At 41.2% G+C, this 19,639-nt stretch overlaps 1 long non-coding RNA gene across 4 annotated transcripts in view; it reads right to left on the bottom strand.

Moving 5' to 3' along the window:
- The window catches only part of LOC308583036, a 266,940-nt gene that overhangs the window by 216,422 nt on the left and 30,879 nt on the right, over positions 1 to 19,639 (bottom strand). For all 4 annotated transcript variants that reach the window (XR_014006007.1, XR_014006008.1, XR_014006009.1 and 1 more), the window contains exon 2: positions 11,182 to 11,267. This is a non-coding gene — a long non-coding RNA (uncharacterized lncRNA). The remainder of the gene's footprint in view (positions 1 to 11,181; positions 11,268 to 19,639) is intronic.

Here is a 19,639-nt window from a genome sequence, read left to right as displayed (position 1 = left end):
TACTGCACTTAGTTGTGCTCTGGCTTGGCTTCGTGTATAGGGGCGAGCTGTGGTTTTGTGTCCTGTGCCAGCCAGATCTGTGTAGGGATTGCAGGGGGGTGCAGCATCCGGAGGTGCCACTATGGTTTGGCTACTGGATGGTGTCTGTAATTTATCTGTGGAGAGGGTCTGGGTTTGGGTCTGGTGTGGTTGATTGGAGATGGCGTTCTGTGTGCCTCTGGTTCTGGTGTCGGTTTTTGTCCCGCCTGCCAGACATCTGGAAAATAGCCCTCCTCCCCAAACCCAGACCCTCTCCACAGATAAATTACAGACTTTTTTCCTGTGGACAATTGGATTTCAAACAACTGCCCGTGAGTAGAACGGAAAATTGGACTGTGAAATTTCTTAATTAGGCATCAAAAGCGGGAAGGTCTAAACAGGAAGTCTGCCTTCCTCTTTTTGTAGATAGATTGAAGCAAAGACACGGCAAGCTAGAGTTCAGAAAGTCATTTTTAAAGGACTAAATTTTCATCATTTAAAACTACTGAACCCCCCTTGGAAGCAGGAGAAGAGGGGGGAATCTTTTTTAGACTGTTTAAACCTGCAGAAGAGAGAGTAAAGAAAGGTAATTTTCCACCGTCTTGAACCTGGGAGCGGGGTGTCAAGACAGACGTTTTGAAGAAGCCCATTGATTATGGACAAACGTCTTTGACAGATAGTTAAAAGAACAGAAACATATTGATTCCATTGTTCCCTTTCACTTTTAAAAGAAACAAAATATTGACAAAATATCCGAAAAAGGAAAACTTTGTTGCTAAATCTGCCTTTAAAAGGGGGGGGAAGATGGATACAAATAGAAATTGTTTCCCCTAGAGGGAGCTTGTGAAACTGTTATTAAAGTCGAACTGGGGAGTTTTTGCAGCTGTAAAAGATTAAGATCGTGGGACCAGACTTCGACCTTGAACAAGAATGTGCTCAGAGGCTCTGGTGCTTGCCTTTTGCAAGACAAGTGCTTTATTGGAACAGTTACATGAGAAAATGGATTTAATGACAGTTGCGATAGGAAATTTTGGACAGGCAGTGGGTACCTATATAGAACCCACTCAGGAATTAACCCAGGAATGTGCTTTGACAGATGAGATGAGGGAGGAGGCTGTTGCTGGACCTTGGGTGGCAGAGATGGAGGGAGCTGTGGCCCAGCAGGAACATGAGTCGTTGGATTTGATGAATGAACCTGGAAAAAGTCAGATTTGGAGAGACGGAGATCTGCTTGGTTTGGAGATGGGGGGCTGGATGGACCCCCCCCCCCATGCAGAGATGTTTTGATTTTTCAAGTCTGGCTTTAGGCCGGGGGGAGCTCGGAGTTGTGGGGGCCCCTAATTTTGGAGGGGCCTTGAAACATGCTTTTAAATACCACATGGATTTCAGTGTTGACTATGGAAAGGGGGCTGACTTGTCGAGAAGGGACAAAAATATTGTCAAGTTGGAGTCTCCCAGAGTGAAAGGAGCAGAAGACAAAGTAAAGTACAGGTATAAACATGAAGACCTGCGGAAGGGACATGGAAAAGACTTAAGAGCCTCGGATATAAGGTCACCAGGTTGATAGACTAGATGGATGGGATAGAAAGGACTGGCAAAACCCGAGACCAGGAGAAGAGACGATGGATGAAGATTGGAAGAAAGTTTTAAAAATTTATTTAGAAAAGTATCGCAAAACTAGTGAGTATCAGAAAAATGTTGGAATGAAATTTATTGGCTTTAGCAGAAATGTTAAAAAGAATTATGTAAGAATATGTTATGGTTAAAAGAATTCGGTATAAATAAGATTTAAGTTTTAAGTGTTAAGGTTTTTTACGGTAAGATAAGGTTAAAATAGATCAAGGTCATTTAATGACAGAATATTGTGAAAGATAGAAAGGATTTGCTGAGATAATTAACAACTAGAATACAAAAAAGGGAGGTGTGAGGAGACCAATGAAATAAGTTAATGAAAGTTAAGGATTTGGGAATATTGGATTTGTTTTTAAATTTGTTGTATATTTTTGTTTTTTGATTGTGTTGCATTGTGTGTTTTGTTTTTTCTTCTTGATTTTGTTTTGTATTGATTTGTATTGTTTAATTGTTATTTTTATCTATTCTTCTCTTTCTTTTTCTCTCTTTCTTATTTTTTTCTTCTTTTTTCTTTGTAACTTTAAAATTCTCAATAAATATCTTTTTTTAAAAAAAAGATATTTTGAGTATCAAGGTAAGCATGGAAAACAGAAGCTCGCTTTGATGTGGTAAGTGGCCTTCAGGTGATCTGCTTCACATTCTGAAAACACATGTGATGTTGTTTGTCAGGGAACTGACATCGGAGCTAGAGGCGGAGGGAAGGCTCTCAAATGATGCTGGAGAAGGGCCCAGCAGGAAGAGGGGCTGATGGGGGAATCAGCGAGATTGCTCCAGGACTCTTCACCGGACACCAGAGGGGAGAGCACGGGTCCTCCGCTACCCACGCCCACCCTGCGCAGAAGACTTCCGCGCAGAGAGAGTAGGAGGAGACTGGGTGTCAAATAACTTTTATGTTGGAAAAGATTTAAGAAACGCCCACTGATGGATTCTGCTAGCGACTGAGGCAGCCACGAAGTGAAGGGCTGTCCAGACTGAAAGGTTTAGCAAGGCAACAAAGCCTGGAGAGGCGGCAACTTACGCACGAGCAACCCATACACATTACATTGTTGAAGGAACATGATAGCTAGTCCCATCCTCCACGACTGATACAACCACCTGCTATACCCCCTGTCTGTTGTGCATTCAGTAGCTGTGTGAAGGGGTCATACACATGTGCTAAGCTCCTTCACACAAGGAGGAATCCTGATTCACTCAGGATTCCCCCATATCTAGTGCAGAACTCAAGTATACTTCATACAAGTACACAGTGTCAACTCGAACACATCTGTCTATGTGCTTGTTGACCATCTCTAAGGATTCTAATAGGTTAGTGAGACAGGACTCACCCTTGCATAAACCATCTTGGTTCTGCTTCAGCAAGTCTTGTTCTTGCAAAGCAGCAGCATCCACTCCGAAGTCAGACAGCCACTCCAAGATGCCATGATTAATTGTATCAAAAGTCACTGGGAGACCAAGGAGAATCAACAGGTGCCTTATCATACAAGTTCATCATACAGGGTGACCAAGACAGTTTCAGTGCCAAAACCCGATTAATGGATCTAGAAAATCAATTTCATCTATTTCAGAGTGATTGGACCTGTTTGGGAATCATGCCCTGGAAGGGAACATTTGTGACTGGTCTATAATTATTCAGATCCAGAGAATGGTCTTATTAGCACCTTTTTCACATGGATTGGGACTGCCCCCTCACACAAGGAGATATTAATCAGCTCCTTGGCCCAACCTCTTCTAGATTTTACTAGCCACAATGGGCAAGACTCAAGCATACAAATGGATGCTTATATTTCTGGCATGTGCATTTACAGGAAATGGTAACAAATTGCACCCAGGAGGTGTTTATTCTGCTATTTGGGACATTTAAAATTAAATACTGTGTTCATCATAGGCAGAGGGGCAATGGATCAAAATGCTTAGTAAATGTAGGTTTTGTACTTTTTGATCAAACGAGTTTTGTTCCATTACAGACAGTAAAGACAAATTGATGCACCTTTACATTCATTCTGCACGACAAAATATTAATCTGAAGTGGGTGTTCACTTTCCATCATGAAGAAGCGTAAGTACTTAGATCTCATCAGCCAGAGCATTTATTTAATTGTCTTTTTACCAAACAGATGAATGAAAATGATTATTTTACTTCTTGCTTTTCCTTCAATGTCAATCTTATAGCAGCATTAAAGAAGGGAAGCCCTGTTTAAAGAGGAAACAAATGCGCCTGTATTGAAATAAAGGCATATTCTCACTGTGGTGACAGACCTGTTTCGGAGCTCTATCACTTGAAGCTATGGATTGTTGGATAGACAAAATCTGCAAAGAGAAAACTAAAATTTACCAAGACAGATAAGCTAAATCCCTTTTCCTCCACATATGTGTGGAAGAGGTACTTTGTATGCCACAGAGGGTTCAGTGACATAATATGCATTCTAGGCACAGTGGTGCAGTCTAGGGACAAATGTAACTGAGTGGGGGAAACTATGCCAAAACTAAGCAGGTATGCTATTTCAAGTGTGTCAAACGCTGCTTCTTGCTAAGAGCAGGGTAGGGAACCTTCCCCCATGCCCATCAAGGACTGCATTATCTTGAGATAATTGTCAGGGTCTGCATGCCAGTGGAGGATGGGTCCTCATGCAGATGGTGGGCAGGAACTGAGTCCAAAGTCATCCCCTTTGCCCTCCGTCCCTCCCTCTCTCTGTCTCTCTGCCACTCCCTTTCCCACTTCTTCTTCCCATCAGCATAAAGTGAGGCTAAAGGCCACATGACTGCAGATATTATTGAACCCCCAACTCCCACCGTCCCTGACCATTGGCCATACTGGCTGGCCCTTCCATAGAGGGCCACAGATTTCTCAGCCCTGCACTCCTGCACTACAGCATTAATGGTCAAAGGCAAGATCAGCTTTATTTAAAAGTATTTTATTATGTGTGTATTATCATGTGTAATCATAAAAACCATTGTAGCTTTTCTTCCCCAATGGTGTCAGGTTTTTGCAAAACGTATAGAACATGAATGTCATAGTCTGTGTCGTTAGTCCAAAATCTATTGCAATTAGATTCAGAAATGAAAACAAATGCCAGACAGCTACATTTCCTTCCTTCTGCTGTGCTAAATTGCTTGTGAAGATCTATTTCTTCCATTTTAGCCATGGCAAAAGCGTACAGCATAAGGCCACATATGCTGCCTATTAAATGACACTGTCAAACTGGCAACCAAGCAGTGCACAGTTCCATGCTAAACGTGTTAATTGAGTGTTTCTGCACTAGCCTTTGTGTAGCAGCCTATCAAACTGGCTCTGACACTATTCATCACTCATTTACTGCAGGGAATCCAGACAACATTTCTTCCAAACCATTACCATTTCCAAAGATCATCTCAAGTTTTCAAAGAGACTGGCTGGTAATGATTTGGGAGGGTGTTTTCATTTCAAATGTGCCACAATCCTTTCATGCACCAACTAGTACAGTGCTGCTATCTAACATAGGTAAGATGCTTTGATATTGAAACATCCCTAAATACACAAGAAGAGCTCTGCTGGATCAGACCAAAGACCTATGGCTATGGAAAGCTCACAAGCAGCATACAAGAGCAATAGCCCTCTCTTTCTGTTTTTCCTCAGCAACTGGTATTCAGAGGCATGCTGTCTCTGATTCTGGAGATGATCTATAAACATCACAACTAGGGCTGTGCAAATGAAGACAGGAGTGCCTGGCGTGCAAATACCAAACATGTAAAGCACAACCCCAAGAATCCTCAGAAATGTAGTTTGTTAATAGTGCTAGGAATTATAGCTCCATGAGGGGTGAAGTACAGTTCCCAGGATTCTTGGGGAGAGGAGAATATGCTTTCAATATATGACATGTACCCAGCCTAGCAGACAATATGGCTTGGAGGCTTGGTTCATAATGATCTTGCTGACAGGTGTAAGTAACCCAGCCTCTTCTCCATTATTGTCAATCTAGTTGTCCTGCAGGACCACAACCTTCATTACAGAGTGTTAACTCTTCAGAATAGCTCCCTGCTGATTAATGGAAGTTATTCACATTAATTTGAGGGGCCTGAGGCAAGAAATCCTCTAACAGCCCAATTTGGATGTGGCTACAGTTCAGCTCCTCACACCAGGCTGAGAACTTGACCCTGACAAAGAAGCGACTCTTGACACAGCTGTGCCATTCCTCCTCTATACCATCTTTTCTTTCAAGATTGTTATTTACCTATGTAGACTATTGTTTATTCCCCCTGTATAGAGGAGGAGAAATGAGGCCTGATTGCAGCTTTTGTGCACAGTAAGAGTTACCTTCTCATTTATTACACTCTTATTTTGATAGATTTTTGCACACATGCTTGGACAATTTTTAGAAGTGTCATCAATCTAAGACTGCAGTGCAGTTGCTCTCTCACCCCCTGTTCAGCCTATAACTGAAGAGCTGCTCATAATAAATGAGCGATACGGCTGAGTGTCACCAACCTGCTGTAACATTTAATAGATATTCATAACATGTATTAATCATATGCCGTTCTGAAGGGCTGCAGTCCTGCAAGGTACCAGGCACCTTCAGCTCCCACTCGTGTCAGTGGGACTTGAGATTTGAAAGACGAGGGCCTCCTGCCCTCCAGAAGCTGCTCTTCCCACTTCCTTCTGCCTCCCATGTGTCATGATATAACCCCAGACAGAAGGAAGGGAGCACACTCTGAGGAATAGCTACTAATAGATTCAAAAAGGAAGGTTTTTGTCTATGGTTCTTCAGCAGTTGGTTTCTTGTGCCTGCATAGGTAAGCTGCCAAGGGAAACTCCATATTGTATTCATTTCAGCTCCCTAAGGCTAAACCCTGGGAGAAAACCTTGATGGATGCACTAAGTTGCAGTTCAGTGGCAGGGTGTCTGCTATGCATGCAGAAGGCCCCAGATTCTATCCCCAGTATCTCCTGCCGGAAATATTGAAAAGCCACTACTAGTCAGTGTAGACAATCCTGAGCTAGATAAGACCTATGGTCTGACTTGGTATAAGACAGCTTCCTATCTATGTACCTGCTTTGAGCCCATTTTAACTCTAGCTCTGTTCATGCATTTATGCAGGACACTCACACATAGTAGCAATGGCCCCGTCCTCAAAATTATGTCCTCTTGCCATGCTTCCCATGGCCTTCCCATGTTGAACACAGGAGTCTGAAAAGGGATAGCTTTGCATCAGTAGCTGTCCACACAAAGTCCTCCACAGTAAATGTTATTGGTGGAGCCAGAGGCATCACCCCACTTCTGCTGCTTCGTGTGAGTAAATGTGTGAATAGGGCTTTTGTGTACTTTATATCACCTGTGTACCATTAAAAAAACATTGTGGATGCAGATTAAGATAAGCTCAGAACTACCACCACCCTCAAAAAAAACCCATTCTTATGTTTTTTGACAATTCAAAGCCACTCTTACTTTCTACCCCATTATGTCCCACCCTTTGTTTCTGGTACATTTATGAAATTTATTGTTTTTATATGGGGAACCATACTGCACATGTACCGTACAACTTCCAGTATGGTAATAGCAACAGTGGAGGTTGTCTGAGGCTGCACTGAGACACCAAGAGGAAACAAGAATTGCAGGACTAGTCAGAACGGGGCAGAGCTGCCTAGTTTATATCCAAATACCTACACATAAATACTGGAAACCTGAATACATACCCAGGCAAACCTTATTACAACATAAGTAGTTTTATAGGCTCAATAATTAAACATCCTAAAGTTTCCTTATCCAATAATGTAAAATATTGCCTTGCAATTAAAATGAATGAGAAAGGGATAGATAGAGTTGCAAAGCATTCCTTACAACAGATCATAGTTCCCTTTTCGCTATTAGGGTAACTGTGTTAAGGTGATTAATATTGTATCCACTATAAAACAAAGCAGAGGGAGAACAACTGTGAAAGCTCAACCCTAATTTGGACTTGAAAACAAGAAGAGTCAGACAGTTTTAAATATGTGCCCAAGATTTCCAGGGTCATCCACAACTAGATTCCACAATACACTTAATTTACTTATTTATGGTGAAGTCTTTTCCTCTAGCCTTTGGTCCTGTTTGAGACCACCTTCCCCATGGAGAACTCTCCCAACCTTAGAAAGCAGGATTGAACTCTGCACATCAACTGATGCATGTAGAGTTCAATCCCCCCAACCCATGGGCCAACTTTGTCCAGTGGACGGGACCCCCCCCCATACACACACACACACACACACACACACCCCTATCAATCACCTGACATCATGGAAGGGCCCACGAGGGCCATCTAGTCCAAACCCTTGAAATGCAGGAATCTTTTGCCCAACATGCTCTACCAACTCAGCTAAATAGTTAATTACCATTATGATGTCAGATGATGGTCAGGTGGGTGGCCCTGCCCACCTGTCAAAGCTGACCCATGGAGTGAGGGCAGATAAGAACCTGGCCTGCTGCATAGTCTTTGATCCACATTTGCATGCTTATTGTGCACCACTTACATTCAAGTTAATGCAAGAGTGTATGGTGCTTTGGATCTGAACTTTTGCCATGAATCACCATATTTGCTAAGTGGCCTGTAAGTTCCTTTTAGTTAAAGCTCATTGAGAAGCAAAATACTCAATGCACCTTAAATGAAATAAGAGCAATAACAACTGTACAATTGTATTTTTATTTTAGGGAGAAATCTATTATGGCAACAAGATCAAACCTAAGTCAGGTTTAAAAACATTTCTATTGATTTAGCGGCTTTATCTGTTTTCTGAAAGACATTCAATATAAATTTCCAATTTATACTGATAGTTATACTTAGCCCAGGATAAAAAGTCATATCTGATTCTACCATGATCTCACCATCATCTAAATCCTAACTTTTAAGCAACCAGAAGAAAGCCATGCTCTTTCAATTCTGTTTTAATATATGTGAATATCTTCTTCCACATAATCAGAGACACCTAGACTTTTCTTTTCTTTTTACCTTTGGGCCTGCTTTACAATTCCATTATGCAAATTGTCAGTAGGACTCATTGTGAAAAAGAACATAATAATAGGAAATGAGCTATCCAAGCTCCACATAGCAAAAAGAAAATGATATATTAACTAGCAAAGTGGGGGAGAGCTATATTGGGTTAATGGTGGTGCTTGATGCTCAGATTGTATGATCTTCCAAAGACAGAAAAATATTTCTAATTGGAAGACATTTTTAATTGAATTCCTACATGCTTGTGTCTACCATCTTCAGAATGTTGATAGGACTAGCTCCATTCTTTTTTTAAAAAAAGTGAAATGAGGGGAACCTGAGATTGCATGCAAAGAACATCCAAAACTATTCCTTTGGGAAGATGTGTCTACTCTAGATGAAGAGACAGCATATGCACGAATATTTCCCTGGGGAAATATGTAAGCTGAGTTTTGGATATCCTGAAAGGATAGGGAGAGGATAAAGGCTTTGTTTTCAGACATTTGAGGTGAATGCGTTCAGGCTAAAAATTGAAGGGGGCAGGACAGTGTTCACAGTCCTCATCCAAATTTCCCCATGCACACCATTGCCAATTCAGACCTTCATCTATTAAGAGAGAAGTTCTGAAAGGGGGTTCTAAGGACATCTAGGTGAACATACTTAGAATCTCCCCTCAGAACTTCCTTTTCAACACAGTAAGGTCTGAAGTGGAACTGGTGGACTTGTGGCTTATGTGCTCTCGCCACTTTAAGTTCAGTTGCATTCAGGCAAATGCCCATACAGGTGAAATGTCTGAAACTAATCCATGATTAGTAGTACCCTACAAAAGTAAGGTCAAATAATCTTGGTTGGTAAATTTGTGGAACATAAATGGAAAGGCTATTTTATGGTGCTCTAGGGCTCTTAAATAGCATCTGGGAAGTTTTTATTTCCCTTTGGAAATTAGAGATTTTCTATTGTCTGCTATGGCATCAGAACTAGGGATAAAGGCCAACAGAATTTATTCAGAAAAATATACTGTGATAAACCCAGTGGTTTAACTGTAATAGAAGCTTAATCCACCCTATAATATTAGTTTAACTGATGTTAAAATAAACTTAATCTATTATTGTTGAAAACGAATAAAGTTACTTAGTTCAGTGGGAGTTACACCAAAGTCAGGGTGCATAGGTTTCTGCAGCGGCAAAAGAAAAAGGTAACAGTTGGCATAAGGTATGAATTGGGGTGCTGAGAGTCCTCTTCCATTAACGTTCCCATTCCAGGAATGTCAGAATGGGGAATTAGCCCTTGTAACCTTATGGTGGTATTTAAAAGAGTTCTCCAAGAGAATGAAACCTGACTCCATGTGTCACGTGCCAAAAGGTGGTTTCTTCAAAGAAACTGGAGCAGAGACCCATTCTGCTATGGACAATAGAGTTGTCCCTTTCTACTCCTCATGTCAGAAAATATCAAAGACCAAATGCGACACCAAAAAACATAATAATTGCCTCGCTCAGTGATGAGACTGTACTTTGTGAAATTTTCCACTCAGTTATGCTCACATGATATATGATCAAATGCAGTATGCAAGCTGCTCTGTTGGGCTCTTTTGGCTGAATGTAATCACTGTGAAGCCGTCTACTACGTTAGGCCTCAAGCAGACTGAGAGGGACAAATGGGCTCCATTTTTTTCTGTTTTCCTGTCACATCTCATCCTCTCTCTCTCTCCTTTTCCTTCATCACCCTTTCCCTGAGCAATGACATTTGAGCTGGGATAAAAACAAGAGAAGCTGGTTTTGTTCCTACTGCAGAATGGGAAGAAAAGAAAGCCTTATGTGGTGTTCTGAGATTAATACCTTGCCTGTTTTCAGCTGTCAGATTTGTTTCTTCTGTGTGGTGAAATCATATCATTCTATCACAATTCTTATTATGAATGACTATTTAAAGCCTTGAACAGCCTGATGGAGGGGGATTCCTACCCCCACCAGTCAAGGCATGATATCAAGAAATGAGTAACTAGCTGTAGTTTCATCTGGATATTTATACTGGGCATCCTATCAAATTCCACTCACCCTTCATTGACCCCTTTATCTTGTGCTAACTCCTCACGAATCCCAGTAACCTACTGTATTATCCTTGCAGAGAATTTTACGCTCAATTATAACTATCACAACATCTAAGATGGCCTGTTTTACAGAGCCATGTTAAGCAATCAGAAGAATTAAATGGCATTTGAGGCTGGCTTTCTCGGTAATAACTGTTCAAAAGAAAAGCTTCCATATTTAAAGTATTAGCAGCTGTCTGTATTATCGCTATATTGGGATGGGAGGAAAGCAGGAAATAAGGAAAAGATTGCACGCTTTATTTAAGAAATTCACCAAGAGATTGAAAAACCATTGAATGAACCAAGCTACAGCTCAATGAAGCAATGTATTTGAGCCCATGGGTGTATTGGCTGTACATGGTGTCTTACTGTGAGCATATTAAGTGCCACAGACAAAAAGATATGAAAAAGTAGGTCTGCAGTTGTAATCACAGTTTTCTGAAAAAGAAATCCCATCCTGCAGAGAATGGATTAATAAAATATAGAGGTTTATGGTCATGTCCAAAATTACCTGTCAAATCTAGAAATGCAATCACCCAAATGGCTCTGATTGTTCCCTCAATATGTGGCTTCTGTTCTTCTCTTGTGTAGAAATTCCTAAAGGGAAAAAGATACCCCAGAGTTGTTCAAATGCCTATCTTTAAACTGACTGCAGTGAGCTAAATCAGGAGGGCTTTTAAAGGTATTTTTGTGTTCTAATTCTAAATCTAGCTTCCTTTTTTAAAGTAACAAATGCAATAAACAAATAGCCATTAGGAAAGCAAATTGTTTGTTATTTCAAGGTGTGCTCAAAGTAGGTAGGAAGCTGAGAGCTTACCAGATGAAGAAAGAGGAACATATGATTGCATTTTCGGTCTTCTTTGTCCCACAATCCTTTTTGTATTTCTATGGCTGGATTATAATGGTGTACTTGGAGCAACTGCACAATGATCCATGTCTATAAGAGGGCCCCATATTCTTAGCTGGAAGGAAGGAAGGAAGGAAGGAAGGAAGGAAGGAAGGAAGGAAGGAAGGAAGGAAGTCCCCTCTTGGAAGGAAAATTATGAAGCAAAATGTACATACAATGTACAGTTGTACAGTTTGCACAATTAAAGTGGATTAAAGCATTCTGTCACCCAGGCACAACAAATCCATTTTTTGCAGTTAGGAAAGTGATGAGAAAATGCACTGGAAAGTTTGAGGTGAATTAATGATTGACAGGAAGCACTGTTATTATTTTCTCACCTACCCTCCCTTCACCCTAAGGTGCTATGTATGGATGCCATGCAAGTGTATAAAGAATGACACTCATTAATTTATCTACAAACAAATTGGAATGAATCCTTAAAAAGAACAAGCATATCTAACCTCAACATAAGCTTTGAAAGTAAATCAGGATAAATGCTTGACGAAAGCTCTTGGTGGAATTCAGAGGTTCTTACCTTTGAGTAGACATTTGCAGGGTTGGCCTGCACAACTATAGCCTAGGTAACTATAACCTCCCCCCCCCCCCCAGCTTTTTCTGCTTTAGAAGACTTCTGGAATAAAAGTCTTACTTCTAATCAGAAGTAAACTAGCCTGGCTTATGGCTGTTTTGTTGTTATTGTCAGCACTTCTTGCATTAATAGGTTCTGTATGATAGCTACAAAACTTATACCACTTACTTTTTAAGTGAAAACATTTTTTAAAGGATTTCATATGCTAAAGAAGATACAGGTTGTTTTTTATTTATGTGTGTGTGTGTGTGTGTGTGTGTGTGTGTGTGTGTGTGTGTGTGTGTAAACACATTTGGTTTTCAGCATAATAATATCTGACATTTATATAGCATTTTAGAGTGTTTAAAGTCCTTCACATGAATTATTGCCACAATCTTTGCAAAAGCTGCATCAGGTCAGTATCATTATCCAGAATGGGGAAGGCAGTGGGGAGTGAGGCTGAGAGTATCTCACCTAAGGCCATCTGTTAAGTTCATGGCAGAGAAAAACTGTGAACCTGTGACCAGTAGCTCTTTCATGCTAAAGAGCTTCTTACAGCTAGAGGTCAGGTGCACTGAGAACCTCTACACATTTAAGCAGGCAAAATGCTAAATAAGATACATAAAAATACAATACAGAAGATTGCTGTGCTGAATTCAGGATTTGAATTTTAGTGCAAAAAGGGACTTTTTTATGAAGTTAAAAGTTTCCTGAGAGCTACAGACACACTCACAATTTTTGAGCCAATTTGCTGCTAGTCACAAATTTGCATAGCTATTGCTTCAGTCCCATTTGTAGTGACCTTTTTCGTTCTGGAAACAGTGAGGCCATGGTGTAGTTAATCACATTTGGTTAAGTGATGATGTCACTGCAGTCAATTGAAGCTATTTGGAATGGGGGCATTGCCCCCTTAGCTTTATTTATCATCTGTGATGTCATCATCTTGCCAAATCTAATTGACTAACAGCAACCCCACTGCATATAAATATATGTATTTATTTACTCATTGCTTTTTAAAAGCCATTTTTACTGGGATAATTATTTTCTCTGCCAATTTTTACAGTACACAAAGCAACTTTGTAACATTTGTAAGCACTCATGTGACAGTGGCATTATGAGACCAACATGCCATGTTCGATTTCTGGTGATGGTATATTTCCAGATTTGATTAGTACTATCCTATCCCTTGGGCAGTAAGAAATATTGATGCAGACGCTGACCTGATCTCCACATTAATTCACAGACGGAAATGTAAAGCAATTTTTTTGTTTCAACAGTTTGTCAGGAAAGCCAATGGCAGCTGTCAACCATGACAAGAAAAGAGAGGAAATGGAAAATAGGGGATCCTACCCCTACTATCAGGAAAGAAGGCTGTGAAATTACAACAATTTACTCTGGCGTGTTTCAGTTTTTCAGTAACTAATATATAATTGTATACAATATTATAATCTTGGTTAAAGAAATTAAATCACAAGGAAGGAGGGGTTTTGCTGCACTGGTCCTGCATGCAGGCTTCCGATGAATATCTGCTTGACCACTGTGGTTACAAGATACTAAGCTGTATGCTCCTTTGTCCTGATCCAGCAGGTCTTTTGTTATGCTCTTACTACATACTGACATACCAGCTAGGCTTGTAAAACTGAGATGATATCCCCGCCCCCAGCCCACCACATATAAATAGAATGAGTTGGAGGGTTGTGGGTTGTACCCAATAGGTGCCTGGGTAGAAAGGAACTTCTGCACTGGGTCCCCTTTTCCTAATGGATCATTTCCATCTTCCTCAGACTGATGACCTTGTTTCCTTAGAAAGAGGTGGATTTGGGCAAGGCAACAGGTTCCACTGCACTGAGCACCAAGCCTAGGGGGAACCACAAGGTGTCATAACTATGACTTAGTGAATTGAGCAGAATGGAAGGTGAGAGGTGGGAGTGTACACCGAATTTTGGCCCTGCACAGAGCACCACTGAATTTTGAAAGACCAAAGTCCGCTCATTCCCAAGACCCTCAATCTCTGTGATAGCACTCTGACTTGGGAGTGGGAAAGCGCTCTCATGTCCCTAAGACCTCATCCAGCAACTTCACTGACTCTCTCTGGTTATCTTGACTCAACGAAACAAACTTGTGTCCTTAGTGCCAAGAGCTTACGGCACTGAACACATACAACTTCTGTCCAGCAGGACACAATATACAGAATAGCTCCCACATTCCTGCTGCCACATTTCTACCTGCACATGTATTGTTGTTGTCTAATGAGTTTCTGGCTCCTTGCCCTACTGAAAAACTCACTTGTTACCTTGATCCTTTGCACTGGGGCAAGACACCTCCTCAGCTAAGAGTCCATCACTTCCACTAAAGATAGAGCCAACATTTGAATAACTAGTTTTATTATAAATATAGCCTTCTAAGTACTACAATGTTTTTACACAAAAACCAGGGTGCATGAAAGACATAGTCGACATTGTGGCTATTACTTATGCAGAGCCAGCTATCTCTGTGATGCATGCTAATTGTCTGCAAATATTTGAATACGAGAAAGAAAGATTACTTTACAACAATTCCAAAAGAAAATTATAATAATGGAACATTAAGGCTGCCACTGAGAGTCAGAAGCTGAATACTTAAGACTGCAACAAGTAACTGATAATACTTCCTAGACAAGGAGATGTGGTGAAGGTGGTAGTAGTGGAATCATTTATTATATGCTCAGGCCTCAGGCCCCCCCCCCCACAAAAATGAAGTCAGCAAGCCTCACTGCAGCTAACAGCACTGAAAGCGACACCGCTGTAATGCACTGCACAACATTCTTGTTGCCTCCAGAAGCCCCTTTTTTCAATGTGAACAGTGGGAGTTAGTTTCATCTGATGTGTAGATGAAACATGGGGCCATTAACAATTTTGCAGAACAATTTTGTGTGGATCTTTTCACAATGAGATGGATGTCAAGGATCTTCCAAATTCTAGAGTCAGTCTGGCTGGCTCCCTATTGTAAGAAGTCTTTGGATGTCAAATTCTAATGCTCAGTTTTAAATATTGAGAGAGTATCTACCAAATGTGTGTATCCAGAAAAGTTTCACTGTTAAACTTCAGAAAGCAGTGTTTTGAGAAGAATTAGGAGGAGCAGTTTCTCCCCTTTTTTTCTTTCAGCCTTAGTATTCATCAAGTCCCAGGTGTTTCTGTTTCACAATTTGGACTCTACATAACACTTTTAACTTAGCACTTACTTGCGGTAAACTTGTTGTGTAGAGAAGACCCCTGAAACTTAATTTGATTTCTGAGCAAGTTTGGAGTACATAGCTATCTATTAAACAAGGTCAGAAAGAATTCTGAACGGTATACCAAGTTATCCTGAAGTTTCTTTGTAATGTTTACTATGTTTTTCAAGTTCTCGTGCACTGGAGGAGATGGAAAGGGAAGCTACGTCTGCCCTTTAATATTAAACCATGTAGCTGGGTGGGTAAACAGTGCGAGCAGAGATGGTACAGTGAATGCCCTTGGGAAGGGCTTGTACATAGCTCTGACATGGGAGAGTTATTAAATCTTCGACCCAGTCAATACAAATACATTGAACCGATGATTAATCAGACTGGGGAGACAAAGGAAATAACAGTGTGAAAAGAGAATTCTGCACAAGGTTGCTGAACCAAAGAAATGTATCACAGAAATCAACTACACAGTGCCATTATTTCACAAAAGCTAGCAAAATGTTAGCAGTGCATACTTAAAGTATTGCCAGTGTGATAGGGGAGCATTTATGCTTAGATCAAATCTTTCTTTTGCACGTATTTGCGTTCTTAGTCAGCAAGCTTGACTGCAAAAGTCTTCAAAAAGCAGAAATGCAAGAGAGCACAGCTTCATGTTCCTTTAAGGTTCCTAACTATCCAAAAGAAAACAGTGAACATGGAGAAGAGACAAGGGAATGAGAGGGAGGAACTAACTGGAGTTGGAGCAATGTTGCAATGCACACAGTGTTTCCACAAAGCCTAAAACAGCTTGAGGTATGAAGACTGAACAACGTGGACCAAAGCACATACCAGGGAAATTAATTGAAACAATAGATAAACTTGAATATGGCTGAAGAGAAGGGCAAGATACTCAAGGGGAAAGCAATTTCCAAGACCGAAGTGAAGATGCTAAGTGATGAGAAGCATGGCAAATCAAGTTTGTTGCACAGCATAGAAATGGTCTAGGGACGTGGGTGGCGCTGTGGGTTAAACCACAGAGCCTAGGACTTGCCGATCAGAAGGTCGGCGGTTTGAATCCCTGTGACGGGGTGAGTTCCCGTTGCTCGGTCCCTGCTCCTGCCAACCTAGCAGTTTGAAAGCATGTCAAAGTGCAAGTAGATAAATAGGTACCACTCCAGCGGGAAGGTAAACGGCGTTTCCGTGCGCTGCTCTGGTTCACCAGAAGTGGTTTAGTCATGCTGGCCACATGACCCGGAAGCTGTACTCCGGCTCCTTCGGCCAATAAAGCGAGATGAGCGCCGCAACCCCAGAGTCGGTCACGACTGGACCTAATGGTCAGGGGTCCCTTTACCTTTACCTTTATAGAAATGGTCTTAGGAAACAGAGGGGCTTCATTTGGGGCATATTTGGAGCTTGAGTATCCCATGGAAAACTGTGGGGTGGCAATATAGTTCCAGGTGTAAAACAGAGGTGGGGAATACTATCCCTACTGACGACATGGCTCCTGTTGGAAATCAGTCATACACTTGAGCCATGAGGGACCAGTAGCTATTCGGACTAGTGTGGACTGAGTGATTCGAGCCTGTGCCCACAGAAACTAGTATGAACCTCCAAATGAGATGTTTCTCCAATGCAATTCAGCTCACCCAGGAATTGCATCTGATAAATTAACCATTTTCCACATGGAGAGAGTTTGGGGTATTCCAGGTTTCCCATTTGAGGGGATTCATAGTTTCACCACCATGACTTTCCCAGTCAGAGGCCATCTCTACTCTTATACTTTCCAATACTCCCACATGCACACATCTAAGCAGGTGTTTTTCCCATATCCATAGCAAGTAAATTATCCAAATATCCCAAAATAAAGGCCACCTGGGAGATAGAAGACCCAAGCAAAGGTCAGAAATGTTCCAACAGGCAATCAGGAACAGATTTTTTATAATCCTTTCCAGACCCCATTAAAAGCAAGCAGCCATAGCCCAGAGTACTCCATCACAAAAGCTGTTGGCTGAGTATGCTACCCTTCTGCCTGCCCAACTGTACTAAGGCAAGGTAGAAATAGAATTTTTGTAGGTCCCACTCATGTCTCTCATTAGAATGGGAGCCCATGGCCAAATCTCAGGTATTGTGAAACTACGGGCAACTACCACAAAACCTCCCAATACAAAGCCTGATCACTACAGCAGGTTTGTTTACCCTGTGGCTATGAGGATGCTGGATTCCAACTCCCATCAGCTCCTACCAGCATGACAAATGGGATTCAGGGATGCTGAGAGCTGAAGCCCAACAATATATTGGGGAACAAAAGCTAGCCACCCTTGACCTACAGCAACACCTTCCCTCCCTGCAGACTTTACAAGAGTGTGTAGAAGAGGAGTCTTTTTTTGCTAGAACCCATTTTTCTTCAAGAGCTATTTCTGCCTGCCATTAGGTGTGCATTCTGTTCTTCTTATTTGCCTTCTACTGATATGCAGTTCTTGCCAAAACCCTTCCAAACAAATTGAAGGTTAGGTGACTTGTTTCTTTAATGTCATCAGTGCATTAAACATTTTCTCTCTGCAAAATGAATTCTTCATACCTATTCCGTGAACATTAATTTAGTTGAATTTGATAGTGAGAGCACAGTGACATTGTTAAAGTTAACGACCCAGTGGTTTACAAGACAAGACACACATCACACCAAATTGATTGCATTAATTGTTTTATTGAGTAACATCAACAAGAATGTGTAGTTCCCAATGTCCTCGAGCAAAGGCTGTGTGATTCCATTAATAGTGAGAAGTGTGTCCAAATTCATTAGGTAAGTGGCACTTTTTTGTTTATGAAATCTGTAGATCTAAGTAACTAAAACTTTTAGCTTCAATACAATAAATACATCACATTATTTATCTCGCATCTCATCTTGCACTGAAAGGCTCATATAACTCCTGCATGCAAATTTGCTTGCTGTGGCAAATAGAATTTCTGTGTAATCTTCCAAATCAGGAAAACAAAGAGAAGCAAATACCACACTTCCTTAAATGAACTGAGGTGAATATTATGGATCCAAAGATGTATGTATGAACTCTGCTTGTGCAAGGGTGTCTTACCAAATCATCCTATCCTGCTACAGCCTCCCACTCCACACTGTTCCAGCATATCCACCAACCATCAATAATAGCTTTGGGGAGTGCAAGATGAGTCAGGAAAGCTGCTTTGCACACAAGGAGCACCAACCATATCAGAATGTAGAGAAGGCAACACAGGAGCACAGGATCAGGCCCACAGTAAAGAATAATCCAGATTTATTTATTAAATGTTTTATATCCCAGCCTTCCCCCAGTCTGAATCACAGGGCAGTTTTACAACAATACTATATAAAACACAGCACAACAGTAAAATATATTTCAAAGCAATGGTTTTTTAATAAAAATAAAAAACCAATAATTATTGTCACAGCTGATAATGTGCAAAATCACAGCATGGGAATACCTTTATCAAGATCCAGACACATGATTTATAGCACACCAATATAATACAGATTCAGTATCTGATTCCTTATTACTTCCTTGGTGTGCCACTGCATGAATATAGCCTGCTAGCAGACAGAAAAAATGAGGAAGTAAAGTATAGTATTGGATAGCAATTCTCAGAGCTCATATACACCAAGGATCAATAACCTGTTGACCTCCAGATGTTGTTGGACTCCATTCCTAGCAGCCTCTGCTAACATGGCCTGCTAACATGGCCAATGGTCAGGGGTAGAAGTTATTGGGAATCGAGGTGTGGAGAACCTTTTGAACTCAAGATGTTGCGAAACTACAACTCCCATGAGCCCCAGCAAGCACGGCTTCTGGAATACCAGAAGTTCCACACACCTCTTGTAGTCCATCAACACTGGGAGGCCCCCAGGTTCCCTGGCTCTGAAATGTACAAATACATGTTTGCACAAATGTATGTCAAGCACATTTAAAATGCCCCCTTTGCTAAGTAAACTGAGGAAGCCATGCTTGTAAAATTCCATTCACCACACTGCATAATTTATAGCCCAGCGGTCACAAATTTTGACTTCCCAGGCATTTGTCAACCTCCCTGTCTATGCAATCCAAGGCACACAATAGAAGCAAGTTTTATCAAGCCCCTGGTGGGCTGTCATGCCAACGCAACTGGCAAGTCCATAGCCTGTTGCATATCTTCTATAATACCTATATAAAGAGGCCAGAAGAGGTGTATCCATATAGAAGTCTGCCACCATTTCCCTGCTCCCACTGCATTCCACTTCTCTTTTGCGCTCAGCCAGAAATTGATTCCTGCGCCTGCAATTTTAACCCAGGCAACTTTCAATGATGCAGCAG

This window comes from Podarcis bocagei (assembly GCF_964188305.1).
Source record: "Podarcis bocagei genome assembly, chromosome: 3".
Lineage (NCBI taxonomy): Eukaryota > Metazoa > Chordata > Lepidosauria > Squamata > Lacertidae > Podarcis > Podarcis bocagei.
The sequence above is the reverse complement of the archived record's forward strand: the minus strand, read 5'-3'. Positions and strand labels throughout refer to the sequence as shown.